The sequence below is a fragment of the Trachemys scripta genome, chromosome 7 (assembly GCF_013100865.1).
Source record: "Trachemys scripta elegans isolate TJP31775 chromosome 7, CAS_Tse_1.0, whole genome shotgun sequence".
NCBI classification, from domain to species: domain Eukaryota; kingdom Metazoa; phylum Chordata; order Testudines; family Emydidae; genus Trachemys; species Trachemys scripta.
This window is the reverse complement of record NC_048304.1, coordinates 5744360-5757906: the sequence shown is the minus strand read 5'-3', so window position 1 is coordinate 5757906 and position 13547 is coordinate 5744360. Positions and strand designations below refer to the sequence as shown.

The window sequence follows — 13547 nt, the reverse complement described above, 5'->3', positions numbered from 1 at the left end:
TGATCTTCCATCCCTTGATTTTTCTCCATCATCTTGAAAATGAATGGAAGTGAAATTTGCTTTCCTACTCTCGCTCCTCCTGAAGCGATCTCGCTGAAGTTTTAAAGACGTACCTTTTTTCTTGACTGTTGTTTGGTTATTCTGGAACTTTTGTTTGAAGTTCCTTTTCTACATTTAAAATGTATATTTTGCATCTGCAAGGTAATACTTTTAAATGCAAAACAGCCCATTAAAGTTAAACTGGGAATACCATAGCTAAATGGTTTTTCTAGCCTCACTCCTTTGCTCGCATGTAGTCTTCATTGGCTTTATCCACATGCCTGTGCCAAGCTGGAAAAAACTACTTTAAGTCTGGTTTCTGCAGTTCGTACATCAATTCAAAATTCTTGAGTATACACTATAGGGCCGTGGTTTTCAACCTTGTTTCATTTGCGGATCCCTAAAAAAATGTCAAAAGCCAGTGTGGACCCATTGGAAATACAGCCTGTGGTCCGCAGACCCCTACCATAGAAGTCTTAAACTGAAAACTGACTCAACAGAATTCAACTATAAATGTTACATGTACTTGGCCCGGCATTTGACGCAGCGTGAGAAAGCAGCATGCATCCGATGAAGTGGGTATTCACCCACGAAAGCTCATCCTCCAATACGTCTGTTAGTCTATAAGGTGCCACAGGACTCTTTGCTGCTTTTACAGATCCAGACTAACACGGCTACTCCTCTGATAGCGTGAGAAAGGGCGCTAAACTGTGGGCTTCTATGGTAACGACAACACTTCCAGGTTTTGACCTGTAGGTGGGGGTATTCGCATACTTCTGATTGATCAGAAAAACGGAATGCCTTTTCTGAGTTCTGAAACTTTTATTTTCATAGTCACCTTTTGCGGATCCCTTAAACATAGTCTGCGGACCCCCAGGGGTCCGCGGGTCACAGGTTGAAAACTACTGCAATAACTACAACTATTATTTCGATTGTATCTAAACTTTTCGACTAAATTTTGCAGGTACAATATGTCGGCAGAATCTTTCCAGGTTTACACAACTGTACAAGATCAAAATTTATCACGTGAGCATAAAAGGCCAGTATCTTCTTCCATGCCGACCTGTTTGGGAATGAACAGAAAGTTTCTAGGTGATCCTGCCTCCTGCAGGAAGTGGCACATGTTGTAGCTCTGCAGTTTATAATTTTATGAGTAAATATCAAGAGTTAGATCAAGCATGTAGATCTGTATGCAGTGAAAAGAACTGAACCTCTTTTACAGCTAGGTTCTATCGAAAAGAACACACGTGAACAGTATTCAGGTTATTTGCCTGGCATCTTTTATGGCATGATAGTTAACTGTGAGACTCATTATTACTTTTAGAACTATGTGCTGCTTATAAACCTTTTTCTACTGACGTACAGCCATGAGCTGCGTTGGGCAAAATAACTTTTCCTTAGCTCTGTTAGTTAAAGCTGTAAGGGATGCTGGCTCCTGAGATCAGAATTTGGTTAGAGGGACAGGGTTGGGTTATGCCTCCTGATTTTCGCCAATAAGCTAAAACTTCGGTGGGCGTCACTGGAAACAGCCTGAGTGCTTTAACTCCCCAAATGACCTAACTGACTCGCAGCAGCCTTCTTGAACAGCAAAGCCACTCCAAATGGCAGTGTTTTAGTCAGGCTGTGTAAGAATGCTTCTCCACCTCTCGCTGAGTACCCCAGAGGGCCTCAGTAAGCATTTTGCTCTTTGCTTCAGCCACCACACTTTTCTCATTAGGAAGACATTGAAGAGACGTCTCTCTTTTTTCTCTCCATCTTTCTCTCTTTCCTTTCTCCTTCCCACTGACGCAGTGGTTTTTGTGCACGCGAAATAAATGGCTGTTTAGTTGGGGTAAGTAATCGTGTTCAGTTTGTAACATAGGAAAGCATAAGCCATTTAATCGGAGACTAATATTTATACTTGGAAAGTTGTTTTCAGTTGTAATATTCTGTATCCAGCTGTAAACTCAGGGTTGCTTTTACAATTAGGCAGGAAAACAGAGCTAACTAGCTCAAATGCAGAGAATTTTGGTCTCATTTAATTACTGCTGCTACATTACAGTTCAGAGACTTGATTTTCTAATATAGGATATTAATATCTATACGTCTAGTGGGGTTTTGTTTTGGTTTGGTTTTTTTACCTTGGCAAGTTGTAAAACCGACAGAACCGTGGGGCTTTGCACAGCTTCTCTTACCAACTTCCAGACCACTTGTAGTTTTTTAGTGCATTAAGAGTCTAAAATGTAAAACACTGTGGGAGTCTGAAGCTTATCTTTAGCTCTTAGTTTCAAAATGTAGCGTATGTCATCTCAGCTGCTGTGGGGATTTGTGTGGAATGACAAAATGCAAATCTTGAACCTTTTGACAGCTGTGTTTAATACAGGCTAAAATGTTATTTTTAACTCTTGGATGTTGAATTTTTATATTAAAAATATTAGCATGAATTCTAAAGGGAATGTAGACTTTCTTTCATGCAAAGTAAAGCACTTTTTTTTTCTTTCAAGTAAAACAAAGATATTTAAGTATCTAATGAAACTTACTTAACTTAATGGCTTTTGAATACTTTTGCAATTAAGCAACTAGCAAGTCACATTTCACATGTTCACTGGTTAGTCATAAATGAGACATTTGGGTGAAAAAAAGATACTTCTTGCAAATACAAACTAGCACGCCGTCTACAGAATGCTGGTCTGCATTAAGTTACTTTGGCTATTTGCTGCTATAGATATGTTTAACATCCTCCTCTATTTGCATTCGTTTAGCCAGTTTAAATCATTTGTATGCTTTGGGATTCCTGCTTTCTTCAAGCAGATGTGTTTATCTGCGCAACTGGCGGAGTAATTGGAGAGGCAGACTAGTGATCTGTGTGTACAGACAGAGCAAATATCCACTTGGGAGGGAGTGGATTAGGACAATTCTTAAAATAATCAGTTGCAAAAACTTGAGAACATAGTGCTAGGCAACTGAAGGTGTCAAGTGAGCTGGAGCAGTGAAAACCTTGTATGTTTCTAATTCTGTTCATCATATTACAACTGCCCCTTAGTGGGGATAAAAAAAAATAAAAATGATCCAATATTATGTATCTTTTGAGTCAGTGCATAGCCTCTACCCACAGAACGGCACATAATCCCAACCGTAGGAGCAGTTGGCTGATGTAAGAAAGGTAAAAGAGAAAAGCTATGGCCAGACTTACTTGACTTTATTTCTGTTGAGAGAAAGGGAAATAAAATATTTGTGCACTAACAAATAGTTGATCCATCCTGGAGCAGAAGACTATTCTTGTTCTCAAGGCAAATTCCTCTCAAAGTGTGAATCATTTACTTTGGATTTTTGTGGTGAAGGCTTGGAGATGATTAAATGTTCTGTCTGCAGGAAATTACCAGGGGATTTGAGTATTTTCCTGAATCAGCCTCAGATGGGACACAGCTTTTGGTGTAAAACAAGAAAGTACTGTTACAGGGCAATCTTTCTGTGCTTCGCTGCCTATTGCCAGAGCAGGCCTCCCTGAGTCTTTCAAAGCTCTGGTTACGCAAGAGTATTTTTGTTACATTACCATTTAAGTAATCGCAGCAACATGCTGATTTCTCTAATGATCTTGATTAAGTTATCACTTATTTCCTTAATTAGCTGCTTGATCTACTTGTACCTTCAATGAGTTTATTTTATTTGCTCTTCTAGTGATTAGAATCTATATGAAGTTTTGCGAAGGTGACTCTCTCCTTCTTAGGTAACACTAGAGCTTAAATTAAAGGGCTCTAGCATTACTGAGCCAACACATAACAGTTCTGTTTGACTGTTTATGGCATTTGCATTGCAGGGTTGGGGAGTGGGAAATAAGGACAGCATTGTTAAAGCTGCCCAGGCTACCAGTGAGCGCATCATTCATGAACAGACAAGGAGTAAAGATGTCAGGGGGGACAGGACACTGAAAATACAGTCTTGTAACAGCACTGAGCTGTTCCCAGTGAGGCGAAGCAAAATGGCATCTCTTTGGGACCTTTCTCTTTTGTCAGTGATCATTCAGAACTACAGAGGATCCCAGTCCGTGAGAGAGTATGGCTGTAGAATGCATCTCTCCAGAGAAGATGCGTATGTGCTTAAAATATTTCTGTAAGATACTTCCGCGGATTTTAAATAGACCAGAGGGCACAGCGCTGGTGGAAGGCTACCTAAATATGCACCCAGACATTGCAAATTCTGGATTCGGGGGAGGAGGAAACAGCTACCCAGCATTGTTTGATGTGTCACTGAAAAACAGATCAGTCATTTGTATCAGTTGGTGGCAGTTGCTCTCAAACAGAGCGAGGATTTAACAGAATTGCAAAGCGTGTTTTAGAAATGGGCATGTTAAATACATTAATTATATACCATAATTGGAGGTGAGTTGCTGTCTCAAACCCAACCAGGGAAAATATTTTAAAACGATATGCAGTACAACTAGACTAGCTGTGTTGTTTGGGCACAGGGCCACAGGAGGGATGTGTGTAGACGTGCACCATCTGTGGGACAGCTTGGGGAAGGGGTTGTGTCCTTGGACCTTCCTACATTCTCCAGCATGCAGGAGAAATGTGCTGTCTGCACTATCCTTTGGGAAGGTGCATCCTTCTCTTCCCAATGAGCTGGGCCAGCTCTGTGTCTTGTAGGGGCAGTCTGTAGGGTGCGAGGGTGGAGTATTCACTGGGCCTTACACAAGATGCATGGGAGAGAGAGGGGAAGGTTTTTTCCACCCATATTCACTCTGCCCCCGTGCAAAGGCCGGGGACAACGCAGCCCGAAATGTAGGTACAGATCTTTGCATCGTGTATCTGGTAAAGTGTTGGAGGCTGAGGTGGGAGGGGCGCTGCACTCGGCTTGCGTTAACAACTGTGTTTAGATGGTCGCTGTTGGTAAGGGGGAAAGTGCATGGGTGGAATGAAGTCATGCATTACTATCACACCGTCCAGTACTGCAGGAGTACCAGGGAGATATCAGAGCTCCTGGGCCAATTCATTAACAGTTTCTTTGGAAATTATACACAGTGTTTAATCTTCCAATGCTTTTTCGGGTCCTTTGCTCTGTGGAAGTGCACCCAGCCAAGTCACGGAACACATACTTTCCAGATAATAAAACACCTTTTCTCCTCCAATTAAGAGCACAGCACTGTGTCTTTCCCACGCAGTGCTAGCAGGCACACACCTAGTGGCTTTTGTCGGAAATCGCAAGTTACTGTCAAATTAGCACATTCAGCTGTGCTGATGGGAAAAACTTTTGATACCAACCTGTGGGAAACCCACTGAAGATGTACTATGTCTGTAGTAATGAATATACCACAGTAGCCATAAATGTTACTTAGTGCAGGGTCAGTTTTGTTTGTGTTCACCCAGTGGGGAAGGGGAGGGGACAGCGTACTCCGACACACAAATTTCAGTTAGCTATCAATATTGAGCCATCTCCTTATTTTAAAAATAGCATCATAGCTGGGGGCCTGTCTGTCACTAAGAAGCGCCAATCAGTATTGGAGCCCCATTGTGGTAGGCACTGTCCATCCGCATACACCAAAGAGCTTACAGTCTAAATAGACAAAGGAAGGATTATTATCCCCATTTTACAGATGGGGAACTGAGGCACACGGAGAGTAAGTGGCTATCTAAGGAAGACTGTGGCAGAGACAGGAACTGAACACAGATCTCCTGGGTTCCAGCCCAGAGCTTTTAACCACAAGATCATCTTTCCTCTCCATGTCATCATGCAAACCAGCATATTTCACAGAGGTATCTGGGAAATTTCTTGCAGCATAACATCATATACCCTCTAAGGCTGCAAGGATTTTCTGTTTCAAAATATTTACATTTTGGCTACCAAGGGCTTGACTGACACGTGAGGCCTTTTAACATGAAATCAGAAGTGGTTATTAGATCAGTGATTCTCAACCAGGGGTACACATACCCCGGAGGGGTACACAGAGGTCTTCCAGGGGGTACTCAACTCATCTTGCTATTTGCCTAGTTTTACAACAGGCTACATAAAAAGCACTAGCGGAATCAGTACAAACTAAAATTTCATACAGACAATGACTTGTTTATATTGCTCTATATACTATACACTGATATGTAAGTACAATATTTATATTTCAGTTGATTTATTTTATAATTATATGGTAAAAAGGAGAAAGTCAGCCATTTTTCAGGAACCGTGTGCTGTGGCATTTTTGTATTTTTATCTGATTTTGTAAGCAAGTCGTTTTTAAGTGATGTGAAATTTGGGGGTACACAAGACAAATCAGCCTCCTGAAAGGGGGACAGTAGCCTGGAACGGTTGAGAGCCCCTGTAGTAGATCACTTGGCTCATCCCTTAGGGCAGTGGTCTCCAAAGTGGGGTGCGCGGCAGGAGGAGCGCCTCTGGAGCAGCGTCACTTCGGCAGTTCGGGCGGGAGTCCAAGCGCCTTTTTTTAGTTTTTGTTTGTTTGTTTTTGCTGTGGGCGGCAAAAATGGCAGAGCAGCCGGGTGTGTGCTCAAAAATTTTTTACTGATAGGGGTGCGCAATAAAAAAAGTTTGGAGACCACTGCTTTAGGGCCTGCCATTGGCTTATTCTATACAGGATATTCTCCAGTACTTCGGCATCCTATTTTACCCATGCCAGGCAATGGGCCTTCCATTACTAGTCTTGGAGAATGTTCAACTGTCTGATACAGTGGTCCCCAAACAGACGTCCATGGACCTCCATTGGTCCGCAGAGCATTGCCGTGGTGATGACTCTCTTCACATTAAGAGAAATTAGGCAAGTATATAATGTATTATTAACCTGACTTGACCATGTAAGGAATTGTGGCTGCCCAAGGGATGTTCTTTGATCACCTGTGGTAGGAGAAATGTCCATGAGGTTACATCAAGGGATGGTCCACTCTGTAAATGTTTGAGCATCCCTCTAGGTCAGTGGTTCCCAAACTGGGGTTTGTGAACCACTGGGGGTTCACGAAATGTTACAGGGGGTTCTCGGGAAAACATTCCCTAATGGCGGACAGAGCTGTCCCTAGGGACCCCGGACAGCACGGGGCCAGCAGCCTGGAGCCCCTGGACTTCCAAGAGCTAAGCAGATCAAAGCAAGCGTATCTATCATACTGAGGAGATTTAAACTTCAAGAAATGGAAAGGGAGGTGGATATTTTTTGCTGTTTTTAAAATGAAATAGGCAGCTAGGATTGTTTTTAAAATTATTCTGAAGAACAAGTTGAAGCTTTGTTGTAACGTACGTTGTTTGCCTGGACTGCTCAAGACCTGAATGCATATGTAGGAGGAACTCTTTGAGTTGGCTTCTTACATACCTTCATGCTGTTTCAAATCTGATACTCCTTGATGAAACGTAGGAGCCTTGTCTTATAACAGGCTTATTCAAAGTGATACAAGCTACGGAAGTGAGATCTTGGAAATGTTTGCCGTTTTCATAATGTAATAAAAATACTGTAATTATAAATAATAATTAATAATAATGTGTAATAAGCATGTCATAAAAACACATTTTATATTTCCAAGATCACTGCTTTTATCATTTATACTCAGGTAAAGGAGAAAATCCCTGGAAATATTCATTTTTAGGAGGGGGTTCGCGAGACTTGACATTTTAGTGAAAGGGGTTCACAGGTTGTTAAAGTTTGGGAACCACTGCTCTAGGTTAACCTCTACTCAGTATGTGCTTATGCATTCTTCTTCTGTGCCTGGAGCACTGAACTCTGCTAGAGCTCTCGGTTAGGAGTCCAAACTGTAGGGGCTCATGTTCTTAGCTCTGAAGGTCCCTGATGATGTCATGATGACAGTTCACAGGCTTGACATTAAGCCTCATTTTTTCTGCTCTTAGTTTCATCCTATTACTCCTAAATAGTCCCTTAATACTTCCTCTCCATCCTTGTTAAGTTATGCAGGACTTGCTGAAATGTACCATGTAGAACGAGGCTGATTGCGTATTTAAAATGCAAGCCAAAAGAGACACAAATTGGGACGGTCCCAACTAAAACAAAACTGAAGGGTTGCTTTGTGACCTTCAGAGAAATCTTAACATGTGTGCCAAAAAAGTTATATATTCTGGATGGATTATCAAGAGTTGTACAATATGCAGGATTTAGTCTGTGCTTTTTTATTTTATTTTTAGCAATGACTGAATTTTAAATATACCACATTCTTCTCTTTCTTACTGATAGGGGTGCGCAATAAAAAAAGTTTGGAGACCACTGCTTTAGGGCCTGCCATTGGCTTATTCTATACAGGATATTCTCCAGTACTTCGGCATCCTATTTTACCCATGCCAGGCAATGGGCCTTCCATTACTAGTCTTGGAGAATGTTCAACTGTCTGATACAGTGGTCCCCAAACAGACGTCCATGGCAGGTCAGATTCTCTGGTGCAGTACTCCCATTTCACCCTGGTATAATACCACCAAATCAGTGGGGTTACACTGGCGTAACACTGGAGTAATGCAGTGGGAAATCAGACCCAGTACCTCTATGCTAGAGTCAGAGTGCTCCAGTTGGAGAACTCGCACATGGCTGTCCTAGAAATCCCATGTGTCAGATCTGGCAGTCAATACAAGTTGGTCTCACCAGCTATAGAATACCATATTTTAGTGTTGCCAACTCTCATGATTTTATCACTAGCCTTTACATATTTGGGGTTCCTCTTAAAGCCACAGGTCCTGGAATCAAATGACCATATGAGAATCTCAGCTTTCCTTTTTTTTAAACTAAGCTTTCTGCCCTAATGATTGCAGAGAAATATTTGAAAGCATGAACTCTAAAGGCTCAATATCTAAAAGGCAAATAAAAAGAACCTATTATTATTATCGATTAATCTCATGATTGTAAGCCAATCTCAGGATTTTGAGATCCTGATTCATGATTTTTGCATGCTCAGGGTTGGCAATACTGCATCTGAAGAATATTTTGTCTATCTCTTTCACCCATCTCTTACCATTATTGTACGTATACGTGTAGTTTCAATGGGAGAAAATTATGTTGGAGAAAGGGACAATGAACGCCGTTAAAAAATCAACATTTTCCCATAGTTAGCATACAGCAGCCTCTGAAATTACCTCCATTTTTTATGCTTCTAGCTCAGATATCACTGTGAAGACTCTGAGTTAATGCTGACAGCTTGATTGGAAATATTGTACTGTAGGTGTAAGATGCTGCTGCTGTGTGCCAGGCTGGATTCTCCCATAGTGGGCTGGTGCAGTAAAGGTTGTCTGGGTGGGTAAGTGTAGCTGTGGTTGTGGATTGTTCTTATTGTTTACATTTTAGAGGCAGATTTAGAGTGCAGTCTCACTGAGGTTAATGGAATTGCACCGGTGTAAATGAAGCCAGAATTCAATAGAAAGAAAGGATGGGTCTGTGGTTAAGACACTGGGCTGGGCCTCAGGAGTTCTGGATTCAGTTCCTGGCTCTGCCACAGATCTCTGGGTAACCTTGGGCAACTCACTTGACTTTTCTGCCTTTCAGTTGCCCACCTTTGAATCGGGATTAATAACGCTGCCTTTCAGATAGCCGCTGTCTATTTAAATCGTAAGCTCTTTAGGGGGGGGAATGTCTCTTGCTACGAGTATGCACTGCAGCTAGTGCAATGAGGCCTGATCTTGGTTGAGGGCTACCAGAATATAAATAAATGAATAATGATAATATTTTGGCCCGAAGACTTATCCATAAACTCCTGTTGCTGGCTTGTCTCTTCAGCCTTTCTGCACAAACTCTGGATGTAAGGTGGAGCGAGGTAATTACTATTTGAATTCTGACACAAAATGACCTGACACTTTGGGTTTGGATTTTCTCCTCCTGCTTTGGACTATGGGCTGATGTTTCCAATATTTCATTATATATCCATATTTCCAGCTCGTACTGCATTGTGAAGGGATAAAAGTGAAGGAAAAAGGTAGACTTTGGTAATGAGGTTGCTGCTTAATCCCATTAGGACTGAAAGGGAAGTATTCATTAAATATTTATTGGATTGTATTCAGTAACATTTTTGCTGGCCTGGCAATGGACAGCAAAGCTCTCCTGAGAATTCAAACCTATGTCATGTAGTGAAATAGCTGGAAAGAGTTTTAGTCCAGAAAGCGTATGAATTCTGACATTGTTATACTAATATAGTCCTTGTATCTTAATCGTGCTTTGGATTAACAACAATGGCACTATATCAGATGTGTAAATTACCATTATGGGGATGTTTATGATAAATATTTTGGGCCTGATTTTCTGACTTGCACCAACTTGGCTTCAGATTTTTCAGGCACAATTAGTAGCACTTGGACATCACACTTCCTGATTCATGGACAGGACAGGTAGTTAGGCAGATAGGCCTAAATTTGCAAGTGACTAGTGATTTTGGGGTACTTCTGTTTCAGAATGCTCAACTTGGAGACATGTTAAAGGGACCAGATTTTTCAGAGTTTGAGTTTTCAGTAATTCTGAAAACCACCTTGTTGATTCAAGGCCAATGACCACAATCCATTGTAGGTGCAAAATTATGGACAGTATTATTTTGGAGCACTAAATTATGCCCTCAAAATTAGACATGGTGTTAGTGTGGTACAAACACTCTTACTGATTTGGCAATTGTTATGAAATCACCAGTTATAAAACATTACTGTGTATTAAATCACATTTTACACTTGGTATAGTAAGCTAGCTAGTGTTTGAAGTGTATTTGACTATTTGTGACAGTATAATTAATTATAGCATCATGGCATGTGTCAATATGTATCCCTCAGTAATAAATGAAAGTGCATGAAGCAGTTGCAAACCAATATGAAGACTAAACATTTCTGAGGAGAGAAAAAAGACCAAGGTTAATATTAAACTCATCTTGACGGTGGCTTTGTAGCATTCAGGATAATTTTGGAAACAAAATGCAAGTGTGCTGTTTAATTTGACAGTTGGAGAAAGTGAGGTACCTATAATAAATGGTGAAAAGATATAGGGGAGACATGTGCTTATTGTACCAAGGAAGTTGAACGACATGATGGGGACTGATTTTGCCATCCCTATGTGTTCCCATTAATTTCGGTTGGATACTTACCAGAACAGAACTGCAGAGTCAAACGCTGCAAGTAACAGACATGAATATACCTGTAATTTCCAAAGGTCTCATTTATTTTTTTTCCTGCAGTGCATGAGAAATGAACCTTACAGCTCCCAGTAACATTAATGAAAATTGCCTGGCTCATTCTGCTCTCACAGAGCTGAGAATTTCTCACTATGCGTCAACTTCTGTTGTGTCATGTTTTGTCATTTCATGTAAACTGATGCAGTGTAACACAGTGCTTAGACGTGTTTGATTAACCTGCCTTCTATCCCTCCGCTGAATAACTGATTCCTAACATTTGTGTGGATCGTTGGCAATGATGACGGCAGAACACTTACTGAATTTGCGCGTTAGTGGATGTCGCTTGTTTGAAATAGTCCGGATTTCTTTTGGATGACTCAGAATTTGTCTAACGACGATCAAAGCTGTAATGTTTTTCCCCTCTCGTTTCTCTAAACATGCAGTTTGTCATTCAAATTACACATTTATTTTCTTGTGCTAGAACATTTGCAGAATCTTTGTTCTGGCTTCAAACTCAAATATTTATTTTTTCAGCCTTTCATGTAGAGTTCATTGGCATCATAATTCCATTATTTCACCACCAGTATGCACTCGCTAATGAAACTGCCCTCTGCAACGCAGTTTGGGACTAAATATTTCCAGCCTCTTAACCTTATTTTATTATTAATATTTGTGTTATAGTAGCACTCAGAGGCCTCCTACGCACTGTACATACCCATAGTTAGAGTCATTCCCTGCCTCAAGGAGCTTACAGCGTAAGTAGACCAGACAGACAAAGAGGTAATGGAAAGGAAGTTTCATTGTCGCTCTTGGTCCAAAGGGATTAGGGGATTTGCCCAAAATTACCCAGGAAGTTTGTGACAGAGCCTGGAATTGAGCTCTGTTCTCATGAGTGCCGGTCCAGGGCCTTAACTACAGGACCATCCTGGTTTATATCCATTATACTCCCGAAAAGTAAATTGTCATTATCCACTGACATTTCCAACTCCTGGGATGAGCAAATGGGGTACAGCTTGCTTTCTGAAAGACCAGCACAGAATTATATTCATAGATTCCAGGGCCAGAAGGGACCATTGTCATCATTTAGTCGGGCCTCCTCCAAAATAATTCCTAGAGCAGATCCTTTAGAAAAACAGCCAGTCTTGATTTTAAAAGTTTCAGTGATGGAGAATCCACCACGTCCCTTGGTAAACTGTTCCCCTGGTTAATTACTCTCCCAACTTAGTTTACGCAATCCAGATCACTCTGAATCAGTGACCTGTCCTCTTCATTATTTACCACTCCCCTAATTTTTCTGTAATTTGCAAACTTTTACCAGTGATGGTTTTATGTTTTCTTCCAGATCACGGACAAAAATGTTAAATAGCATAGGGCCAAGAACTGATCCCTGAGGGACCCCAATGGAAACACACCCACTCGATGATGATTCCCTGTTTACTCTCTTATTTTGAGACCTGTCAGTTAGCCAGTTTTTGTTTAAGCATTGGCTACCTTCGATGTGAGAGCGTGTTGCAGAATTTTGTGGCACGTGGCCCAAATTTGAAGTAAAGTGAAAGGCATGTCAAACATTTGCTCTTTTATCGATGGCCATACCACAACCTAGGAGCCACACAGCACAGGCTGCATGGCCCAGCTGACGAGCAGATGCAATGTGCCTTTCTTTTTGTTCGTATGGCTCACACATACTGGAACTCAGCATCTCGGTAAGTGTAAGTGGCAACGGGTCTAGCACAAACACTGTGCAATCTTAGCAGATAGTGAACTGTTGGCCAAGGCTTCTGGGATTGAAGGAATCTTTGGTTTCTCTGGTGTGATGCTGGTCTGCCAGCTCAGATATAATGATGATTTGTGTGAGTTGGAGGACTTTGTGTATATTCACATTTAGAAAACAGATGAAGGAGCCCATTCTGAGTGGAAGTCTGCTCTGTTGCATAAGTATAACCCTAACTGAAATCAGTGGAAACTGCATCCATTGTATCAGAGTTGAATACATAGATTTTGTGGCTAGAAGTTGGGATTATGATGATCTAGTCTGACCTCAGGCATAACACAGGGTTTAGAATTTCACCCATTAATTCCTGCATCAAACCCAGTAACTTCTTGTTGAACTAGAAGCTTTCTTTTCAGAAAGACGGAATCTCAATTCAAGACCAACCGATGGAGAATCCACCACTTCCTTCTCCTGTAGGAATTCTCTTCTCCAGGCCAAATTCTTTGTCATCCGTGGAACTGCATAGGTTTAACCAAGGAGGAATCTGACCCTCTTTGATTAGCTAGTATGAGTTTCATACACATGGCCAGTGTTCAACCTGCAGCTAGCCCCATACTGCAGCATTGTCCAAAAATATATGCTTGAACCTACCATAGTCATGGTGTAGCTATGAGTTGAATATTGACCAAGTGTTTCTGCAGAGTAGATGGGGAAACCCTTTTTCACAACCAGCACTACCCAACAACGTTTGCATT

General features: G+C 41.3%; 1 protein-coding gene across 1 annotated transcript in view; it reads left to right on the top strand.

Moving 5' to 3' along the window:
- The first annotated feature begins 1602 nt into the window (after window positions 1-1602).
- PRICKLE2 (prickle planar cell polarity protein 2) overlaps window positions 1603-13547 on the top strand; it is a 106968-nt gene continuing 95023 nt past the window's right edge. The window contains exon 1 of the mRNA XM_034775584.1: window positions 1603-1870. The gene's annotated coding sequence lies outside the window, so the exon portion shown is untranslated. The remainder of the gene's footprint in view (window positions 1871-13547) is intronic.